Raw genomic sequence first — 10,354 nt, 5'->3', positions numbered from 1 at the left:
CTAAATATTTCTAGTGCGCGTCTTCTCCCCTATATACCTTCTGTATGATCACATGTTTTATGGTGTAAATGTTATAAAAAGATCTGATCTTATCAGAAACCAAGGTACTGCAAAATTAATTTTCCTGTTCATATTGAAATTTTACTGATTTCTGTTTGGAAACCTGTAGGCTTCAAAGCAATTTTGATAGTATCAACTAACTTCAAATTTCCAAAATATTTTGATCAACTAGAGATTCATTGACAATTAACAGTGAGTAAGTAAAGAGTCAATGTAAAACTCCAACCATTTTTTGTTTAGAATTTGGAGGGTAATATTGCTACTAAAATTAAATAAAAATGCAAATGTGCATAAAGGAAGGCAAGTTTTACATTGTAGTTTAAGGATTTATGGTTGGTACTCGTATGGAATACTATATCTTACAGTAGTAACACAATAAAAGGTATTGTTTAGTACATTTAGACTACACCTCTGACAATGAATAACAGATATAAAATTCTGGTCAAAGTATGCTTAGTTTACCTCTCACTTTAGTAAAGAGCCCATTATACAGCTGTACTAAATATATGTCAAAATTTACAACTTAGAAAGTTTAAATTAAAACCACTTAATACAGATAGTAATTCAAAATTATTTTGCTTCTGGGATTATTTTTGTCTTATTGTTTTCAATCAAGTCTGAGCACAAACATTTCGGATTCAATTACAGTGTATCAAAAACGTTCTGCCTAGCAACCTTAGTGTGTTTGCTTTGAAACAATGTCACTAGGCATCTCATACTGGTCTCAAGTTTGTAATTCTTCTGCTTCACCTTACCCCAGAGGAAGGGATGCCTCTATTTGTAGTTGAACCTTTATCTTGGGAATTCTGGCTCCCCAGTAATAACACAGAGACTTTTTTATTAATTATAATAGATCAGCCGTGGATTAGGCTTGTTACTCACTAGCTCTTACTACTTAAATGAACCGATTTCTACTAATCTACGTATTGCCACATGGCTTGAGGCTTTATCTGTCTTCCAGCATGTCTTGCTCCCTCTCATCTCCTGGTGACCTCACCTTTCTTCTTCCCAGCATCCTCTGTGTCTGACTGTCCCGCTTATACCCCCTGTCTAGCTAATGGCTCTTTAGCTTTTTATTAAACCAATAAGAAGGTACCTTGGCAAAGACATATCTTCATAGTGTACAAAAAGATTATTCCACAGTATCTACTGCTGCAGAGGCCAGAGAGAGTACAAACTCTGGAGGAACTAGAAGAGCTATGTAAAGAGGACTGTCTTCCAAATAAGGAGCTCCTTAGAGCTGCAGTAGAAGGGGAGCAGATGAGAAAGAACCCCCAAAATCAATTGAAGGGGAAGAAGAAGAAAGAGCAGATGATCAGTTTACAGAACCTCCTGACTACAAGAACTCCTTCTATGACATCAGTGGCGGTTCCCACAACAGTAGAGGAGCTGGTGAGCAGAGCCAGGGTCTTGGACTTGTGGGGCTGGAGCTGGAAAAGAACAGGTCCTTCTTACAGCACCATCTGTGAAGGTTCATTTTGCCGGGAATACATTTCAGGAGTTAAGAGGTCCAGATTACCATGGTGCCAGGCTAGGCCCAAGTGTCAGTTTAACAGATACAGATATGTGGACACAGCTGAGCCACACAAGCAGCCTAAATTCTGAGCCACTAAAGCTCCCTGGGGTGACTGTGAACCAGCCCTCAATGGAGCCGGTAGTCACTGAAAGCTGACTAGATCTCGGGCATAACAATTAAGTTCAGTTACTGAGTTACTGCCAAAGTTCCGTCGCCTCAATTCCAACCACCAGTGGTCTGCCCTCAACCCCAATCCCAACCCCAAATTAAGTAATTAAAACTAGCAAGACAAAACACCCTATCCGCTTTCCCTGGGACATAAACTGCTGGAAGTTCATTCTGGCCTCACTTGGAACTTCTGCTGTTGACCCAGGCCACCCTTTCTCCCACCCTAAAACTTCCTTATTGAAGGTTTTAAATGGTGTCATATGATGATGAGCTAAAGATATTCACTCCAGAGAAAGAAATGGAGCATGATTGCATGATTGGTTCCTATTGCGAGTCGATCATCCTTTTAGCTCTTCCCCCTAGGGGGCGCTAAGATGCCACAACCCAGGATTCGGTCTTGTCATGAAGCTCTGGAAAGACAAGTTTCAGTTCTTTGCACTTGTTTCTTCCCAGGAAGATGAAGTGGAGAGAGACCAAAAGCAAATGATAAAGGAAGCTTTTGGCGGGGATGATGTCATCAAGGAGTTCCTAAAAGAGAAGAGGGAAGCTATCCAGGCCAATAAGCCAAAAGACCTGGACCTGACCTTCCCTGGTTGGGGAGAGTAGGGCAGGTTGGATTTGAAACAGAGCACGGAGACAAACCAGTATCTGTCAACAAAAGTAAAGGGATTTTAGGTTGAATCATTTGCTAATAAACAAGGGATGAGCTGTGCATGGTGGCACTTGCCTTTAATCCAAGCAGAGGTAGGTGAATCTCTGATCTAGGACAACCAGAGCTACATAGTGAGACCATGTCTCCAAAAACTAAATAATGGATATAATGAGCAAAGGATGTTTGCACTGTGGGAGGAAACTAGTGCATGATTGTTGTACTCTAGAATATCACAGGAAATAATGAGCGTTGATGGGTAAAGTCACATAAAGTAGAAAAATTAGAAAATAAGCTGATGATCCAGAGAGAAGTTGGGCTTCTCTAAAGGGGAGCATGTGACCCCCCCAAATGACATTGACCTCCCTAACCTGTATGTTCTCTTCAGTCCTGGGGTTTTACCCTTAGGCAGTTCAATATTGAAATGAGTTACATTATTCCTTTCTAAAAGAGGAACTATTTAATGGGTGTAAAACAAAGATGAGGGCTGGACATGGAATTCTGAACATTTGTCTAACATGCAAAAGACTCTGCGTTCAATTACTAGCACTGGCTGAGGGAGAACATGATCGAATATGAACAGGAATACAATCTCAACACTCTGGAAGTGAAGGCAGGAAGAGCAGAACTTCATTCTTGTCTTTGGCCACACAATAAGCTTCAGCTTGAGAAACATGAGACTCTGTTAAAACATTTGCACAAGGAGGTGAGAGATACATTTTGATCCTTAGTTTTCAAATCAGCCACTATGGAAATTTTAGTCACTAATACAAAATTAGGCAACTGGGTATAATGGAGGATGTAAAAGATGGTTCTGATGAGGCTGGTGGAACAGTTCATTGGATAAAGATTTTTCCTTGGGGACAGCAGGCTATATATTTGAATGTTTGGTTCTTAGTTGGTGAACTACTTAGGAAGGATTATGAAGTGTGGGCTTGTCAGAGAAAGTGTGTTACTTTGAGTTTTCAAAAATCCATGTCAGGCCAGGCTTGCTCTCTCTCTGTCTGGGGCCATATTCCTCTCAAGATGAACATGGATTAGTTCACCCTTTGAATCTGTAAGTAATCCTTTAATTAAATGCCTTATTCTATAAGATGCCTTAATCATGGTGTTTCTTAATAGCAATAGAACAGTAACTAAGACACCATGTTTACATATTATTATCAAGCCAAACTGTGAAGTGGTTTTCTAAGAATCACCCTTGATATTTTAGCTCTCCTTCCTTCATTCCTCTTTCCTCTTTTTCACTCTCCCTGTCTGTCTGACTCTGTCTTACTCTATCTCTTTCTAATACAGTATCTCATAGAGTTTAGTGTAGCCTTGAACTCACTCTATAGATAAGGATGCCTTGAATCCCTGCTTCTCCTATCTCTTCTTCCCAAGTACTTGAATTATAAGTGTTAGCTACCACACATTCATTATATGATTCTGGGGATTGAGCTCGGGGCATTGTGCAGACCAGATGCTACCAACACTATGACATATTTCATTAAGAGAGAAATTAATGGTTCCAATGAGCAACAAAATGTGTGTCAAGACAGGGCAGTGCTCCTGAAACTGAACTCAGTTTTCATATTGTTGGTGACATGCACAGAGAATCAGCTCAAACAAGACATTTCCTCAGCCTAAAGGGAAGGGGAATCTGTTTCTTTTTTTGTTACAGTACTCATCTTTTATTTTTATGTATTTATATTGTGATATTGTACAGTTTTTGAAGCTAATAGAACCCTTTTGCATGTATATTTAAAGCATAACAAAATGAAAAGTAATTCACAAAAGAAGTTCATATTACAGTACTATGGAAGTAGGAGACAAAGAATATGAGCAATTGTGGGTTATGAACAATACATTCAATTTAAAGAATAAACATTTCATGTGAATAACAGCATCTTGGTTATAATAAGTACAGAAAAAGTTAAGAGCAACATCTGAAGTATATGGATACAAGAAAGGTGTTTTATAATGGACACTCTAAAGAACAATAGAGCACTCGTGCCTTGGTAGCATCTCACTAAATTTGCAATCATTGCCTGTTTCTTTCAGTACTCCCATGGCCACCACATAGTACTCAGTTTCTCTTGAGTGAACCATTAACTCTCCCTAAAGACTACTGGCTTGAATGTCTCCATTTTTCTACTTATTTATTTTTTTCCTTTTTAGCCACTGGGGAAATGTTTACAGATTTGAAGGTAGCAATCTGGTGGAGAAAAGTATATGGCAAGGAACTGGAGCCATCTGATCCTGTTCACCCACACTTCTCTCATTCTAAATAAGCAAATTCCATTCCCTGTCTAGACACATCTTGGTGTCAAAGGAAATGACTGGTGCCATCAGGTAGGGCCCATCAGCTCTGCATCCTCTGATGCTTTAAGAGTTTGGAGCTGAGTTCAAGAACCTGGACACATTCAGGATTCAGACACATTCTTTAGTTTCCTTCAGACATCAATTACAGGAAAGGAGGAAACAGGGAATGGAGTGGGGAGAGAAAGTAATATCATAATCTAGAACTATACAAACTCTACACTATAATGGGCGATAGCTTTCAAACATGAGCCAAACTAAATGAGTATTCCTTTGGGGTGCTTCTTGTCAAATACTTGTTCATATTTATGTGAAAATTTACAAAGAAATACGTATCTATTTTCTACCTGTCCTGTTTTTGCTACTGGAGATTGAACCGAAGACATGTAACACATACACTCTACCATTTAGCTGCATACATGAGTCTCTAAATATTTCTTGATATTCAAATTAAAACAAGTTTCTCAGAGCTGAGAAACCTAGGCTAATGTCCATTGAGCTGTGTATTTCTTGAATACACTGCATTTTGAAATAATGGTGACAAATTAACATTGTACAAGAAAGAAAAGGAGCAGAGATTTATGGCTGCAGCTGGATGTAACATAAGTGTAAAGTTATAATAAAGCCTTACTGACTTGTTATGACAAAATAGTTCTAAAATCATAGAACTTTTCCACATGGGAAAGCAACTTGACTTAGCTGGTACATTCTCACATGTAGAAAAATAAGTCATTAGATTCAAAGCTACAGCCACACTTCAGCATCAACCTGGTAAAGAACAAGATCCAATTTCAGTTTAGCCATGCTTTTCTAGTCATGACACTCATCCAGAAGGTGCCACTACACAGGCAAATTGTGGCTGTGGCAGCAAAGAAACAAGGCAGATGACTTTCACTAGATAAGCAGAAATAGAGACTGGGGCTGGAATTGGGGCAGGGATGTAACTCAAAAAGTGACCCATTTCTTTCACTTATCCATCACTTGCCAAAGTTTCTAAACCTTCCTAATATGGTGCCAGGGCCTGGAGACCAGTGTTGTAACATAAGAGCCAATAATGGACATTTTACATTCAAGCCATAGAAACATGGAAAGGGGCTTTTTGGCTGAAATAACTAATAATGAATATGAGAAATTTCTCCATTTCTGTAATGGCACACTGATTTAATTTAACTTTCCTGTGATTGAATTTCAGTTCCCAGAGTCTTTTTCATCCTAAAGAGTTTGAGAATTTGTTGAAAGTTATTAACTCTTCCAAGGAAAATGTACAACTATGTGTTGTTCTCCATCTACTTTCAGCTCCAGATACACTTAGAGTTCCTGGACTTAATACTCCTGTGTTGTCTCCCAGCCCCAAATGCCCACAAGCTATGACAATTTTTGTCAAACAACCCTCTAAGTCACTTCCCAAAGCCTTAGACTTCAAAGTAGCAGTCACAGCTTATGGGTCTCTGGTTTATAAGCAAAGATTTCAAACTACAATGTAGGGACTAACATCCATTTACTTATGGTTCTGTATAAGATAAAGGCCTTATAATTCATTTAATATTAAAACAACCAAAATAATTTGGTATTATTATTATATCATTTTTATCAGCAAATAAATAGATGCAAAGAAGCAAATGTGAGCCTTCAAACACGATCTCTGTTTTAATTTTTTTTGTGTGGTGAAATTTTTTTCTCTCCTTTTTTAAATTTATTATACTTGTGTTTTAATTTTACACATCAACCATGGGTTCCCCTGTCCTCCCCCCTCCTACCCCCAACCCTACCTTCCCCCCATCCCCCCCTCCATTCTCATCTCCTCCATGGCCAAGACTCCCCTGGGGATTCATTTAAACCTGGTGGATTCAGTACAGGCAGGTCCAGTCCCCTCCTTCCAGGCTGAGCAAAGTGTCCCTGTGTAAGCCCAAGGTTCCATACAGCCAGCTCATGCACTAAGGACAGATCCAGGTCCCACTGCCTGGGTGCCTCCCAACCAGGCCCCAGGTGGAGCTCCAGGAGTCCAATTGTTGAGAAAGAGGAGGGACTGTAAGAGTGTGAATTGTTGAGACCAAGATTGGAAAAGCACAGGGACAAATAGCCAAACAAATGGAAGCACATGAATTATGAACCAAAGGCTGTGGTGCCCCAAGCTGGATCAGGCCCTCTGGATAAGTGAGACAATTGAATAGCTTCAGACACAATCTCTATATGTAAATATGTGTATTCTGTGTTGGTTAAGGATGATTAACCTAACTTCTCTAAATCACAGGCTCATTATTTCTTCAGAAATTTCAGTCTACAGGAATTTAAGCCACAACAGGTTTTAGTGAAGATTTTGTGACCGAGTGCATAATATTGCCATGAAGACTGGTTTTAGAAAGCCTGTAAGTAAAGCTCTTCTAAATTTCAATTCACACACAATGGAAACTTATATAATTATTTTTCATTTACTAATTATGACACTAAGAGGATGCATTTTCATTACACTTTCTGATTCCATTTTATAAAGTTTGCAGAAATATTCCTGTTTCTTTCCCTCTTGAATACATGGTATCACATTTATTTTTAATTTCTAAGACCTGTTTGGTCAAATGTAGTAGCAATTATCCCAATAAGGAGAGAAAACAATGAATATTCTACATTATGCTTTGGTGCTAAGGTATGTGTGTGATCTGTCTGTTTTGTGTATACACTTGTGTTTTGATGTCTTATATAATTGTTTTTATCTCTGTATGAGTGGCATATGTGTGCATGTTCATATATATGGGTACATGTGTAGGGGTGTAGGTACACATGTAAATGTATATTAGAAGACTAAGATAGACAGATACCTTCTTCAATTGCTTCTCTTCTTTAGTTTTTGAGACAAGAATTCCAATTGAAATTGGAATTTTACAAAAGTGCCTAGCCTAACTGTCCAGAAGTGCAAAAAGCTCTAGTCTCTGCTATACTTGTACTGGTATTTTATGTGCATACCACCTTGCTCAGCTTTTTTATGTGGTAACTTAGAATCCAAACTCATGTCCTTTTGCTCATGTATCAAGTGGTTTACTGACTGAGCCATCTATTTCCATAATTGTTTTAATTATTAAATATATGCTTTATTATCCTATTATCTTACTATAGAAAGCATTTTCCATGAAAAATGAATTTCATAAATTGTTGATAATTTATAATATTAGTTTGACAGTGATATATCTTATAAATACGACTCCAACTATTCACACATTAAATAAAACACATCCCATAATCCCTAAAATATATTTTCAGGATATAATTCCATTATAAGTCAAGAGAAGTTTTGTGGGGGGAGGGATGTGTGTGCACTTGTCCACATGCCTTGATGTATTTTTATGCACCTACATATATATGTATATATGGCTTATGACTCTGGCTTGTGGAAGCTGAGAAATCCAATAATCCAACACCTGGAACTAATAATATATGTAGATAAAAGATTTTAAATTTTCATATACCATATAAAGGCATACATATCCATGTATGTGTGTTTGTATGTATTGCAAATATATAGATGTAGCGGGTACCCAGGGTCCAGGGGCTCAGGTACATCAGGCATGGGATCTGAGGAACAAAAATCTACATATACTATGTTCTTATGTCTGCTAACATTATTCCTCTAAGACAAAATTATATCAGTACAGCTATAGTTCCACCAGGCATTCAAGGCAGGAGTAACTCCAGACATACCAAGCTCTTTATCTGTCTACTTTATTTCTCTGAGATGAAATCCTGTTTCCATAACTAAAGTTCCATCCAGTTCCCTAGCTGATAGCCCTGCTAAAGACAAAACTCCTGTGCTTCCAGCCTCATCTTTGTCCTCTGTACCCTCTTTCTCCATCTCTGCTGCTCTCTACTCCTGGCACTCAGAAAACTCTACTTGAGATCTGCTTACCCTCTACAGAACCTCTGTCATTCTCTCTTCTTTCTTGCCAAGCTGTTCTGTCCCATCTATAGAAAATGCCTCCCCTTTCTTTCCCTGGGCACGTGGTTCTCTGCCTCCTCAGGAATGTTGTTTTACTTCCCACCTAGATATGTAAAAACCTCTTTTGTTCTCAGTCAATTGCTCTGTAGAATCACTTGGCCTTCTCAAGGCAGGGGATAGTCTGAGCTTCATTGGTACAAGAAACAAAGCTATGCAACTCTGGCTAGCTTGTCTCTTAAGCTCAGCAGGAGAGTTAGTAATTTAGTAGGTTCAGCATATCTGGAGAGCTGAACTGTTTACCAATTGGTCTGTGCATGCAAGGATTTCATAGCAGAAGACAACTGGAATATTAAAGGCTGTGTAACACCAAATATTCATAATAAATGACTTTGCCTTTAGACAAACCTTTGGCTGGTAAAAGTTTAGCTTTAATACACAGCTGAATCTCTATGATATATTCTTCCAGCCTGCAAGATAGATGGAGGAAATGTTTCCTCTAAGGAATTGGATCACAAAATTTTGGCAACTGAAATGTGTTATGTTTACTTATATAAAAATGAAAAATCCAGAGCTGGAGAGATGGCTCAGAGGTTAAGAGCACAGACTGTTCTTCCAGACGTCCTGAGTTCAATTCCCAGCACCCACATGGTTGCTCATAACCATCTGTAATGAGATCTGACACTCTCTTCTGTGTACATAATAAACAAATAAATAAATCTTTTAAAAAATGAAAAGTTCAGGAAAACCAATGGTATATTTACAATCCCTATCTGAAGACCTGAGAAGCAGATCATACTGACTCATGACAAAAACAAGATACAGGGACAACTGATATTCCAATTTGATATTACAGACAGGAAAATTACTAAGGGCTCAGATCAAAGACACTAAAATGGGAGGAATTTGATTTTATTCAAGCAAGCGACAACATTTCTGCTCAAGTCAGACCCATCACAAGTTGGATAAAGCACATTCTCACTAACACTGCATGCTGGTTCAAATGTCAATATCATCAAGTGATAAACTCACCTGGAATAATGTTTGAGTAAATATCTGGTTATCTCATAGCCTATAAAGTTACCATTTCACATTAAGCTTGAATATATGTGCTTTTCAATTGCTACCTATAAGCATCTCTACAAACGTTATTCTATCTTCAAAGAAAACAAGAAAATAATTATTCCAATTAAAATGTTAAACTGTTATAGGAACAAGGAATTATGAATAATTCCTCCTGAGGATAGGTGTTAAAATCCTTGATTAAAATATATTCATCAACCTAAAGCCCAGTTATATGAAAACTATTATGTAAAAATAAGAATACAAGGGCTAGAAAGACATATAAGTATGTAAGAGCACTAATGGCTCTTCTAGAGGGATGAACTTCAATTACCAACATCTAATGGTTATGGGCTACCATCTACAACCCCAATCCCATGGACTTTGATGTCTTCTTCTGGTCTGGTGGTATGCAGACAAACATGCAAACAAAACTATTGGTGAAATTATTAAAACCACCCCACATAGTTAAAAGGGAGGTTTATTTTGTAGCGTAACTTACAAATGAAGGGATAAGTTGTAGGGTCTAGCAAAGGTATGGTGCAGTCCGGTGGTGTTCTTTGGAGAACTCTGCTTGGTCTACCTCCAGTGTCCAGGGTCCCAGAACCAACAGAGAGCTCTCCTCTCGATCCTGGGTCTTCAGCCAGGAGTAATGAGGGATAATAACCTAGATAAG

Source organism: Onychomys torridus, chromosome X, assembly GCF_903995425.1.
Source record: "Onychomys torridus chromosome X, mOncTor1.1, whole genome shotgun sequence".
NCBI lineage: Eukaryota > Metazoa > Chordata > Mammalia > Rodentia > Cricetidae > Onychomys > Onychomys torridus.
Note: the sequence above shows the minus strand (reverse complement) of the source record.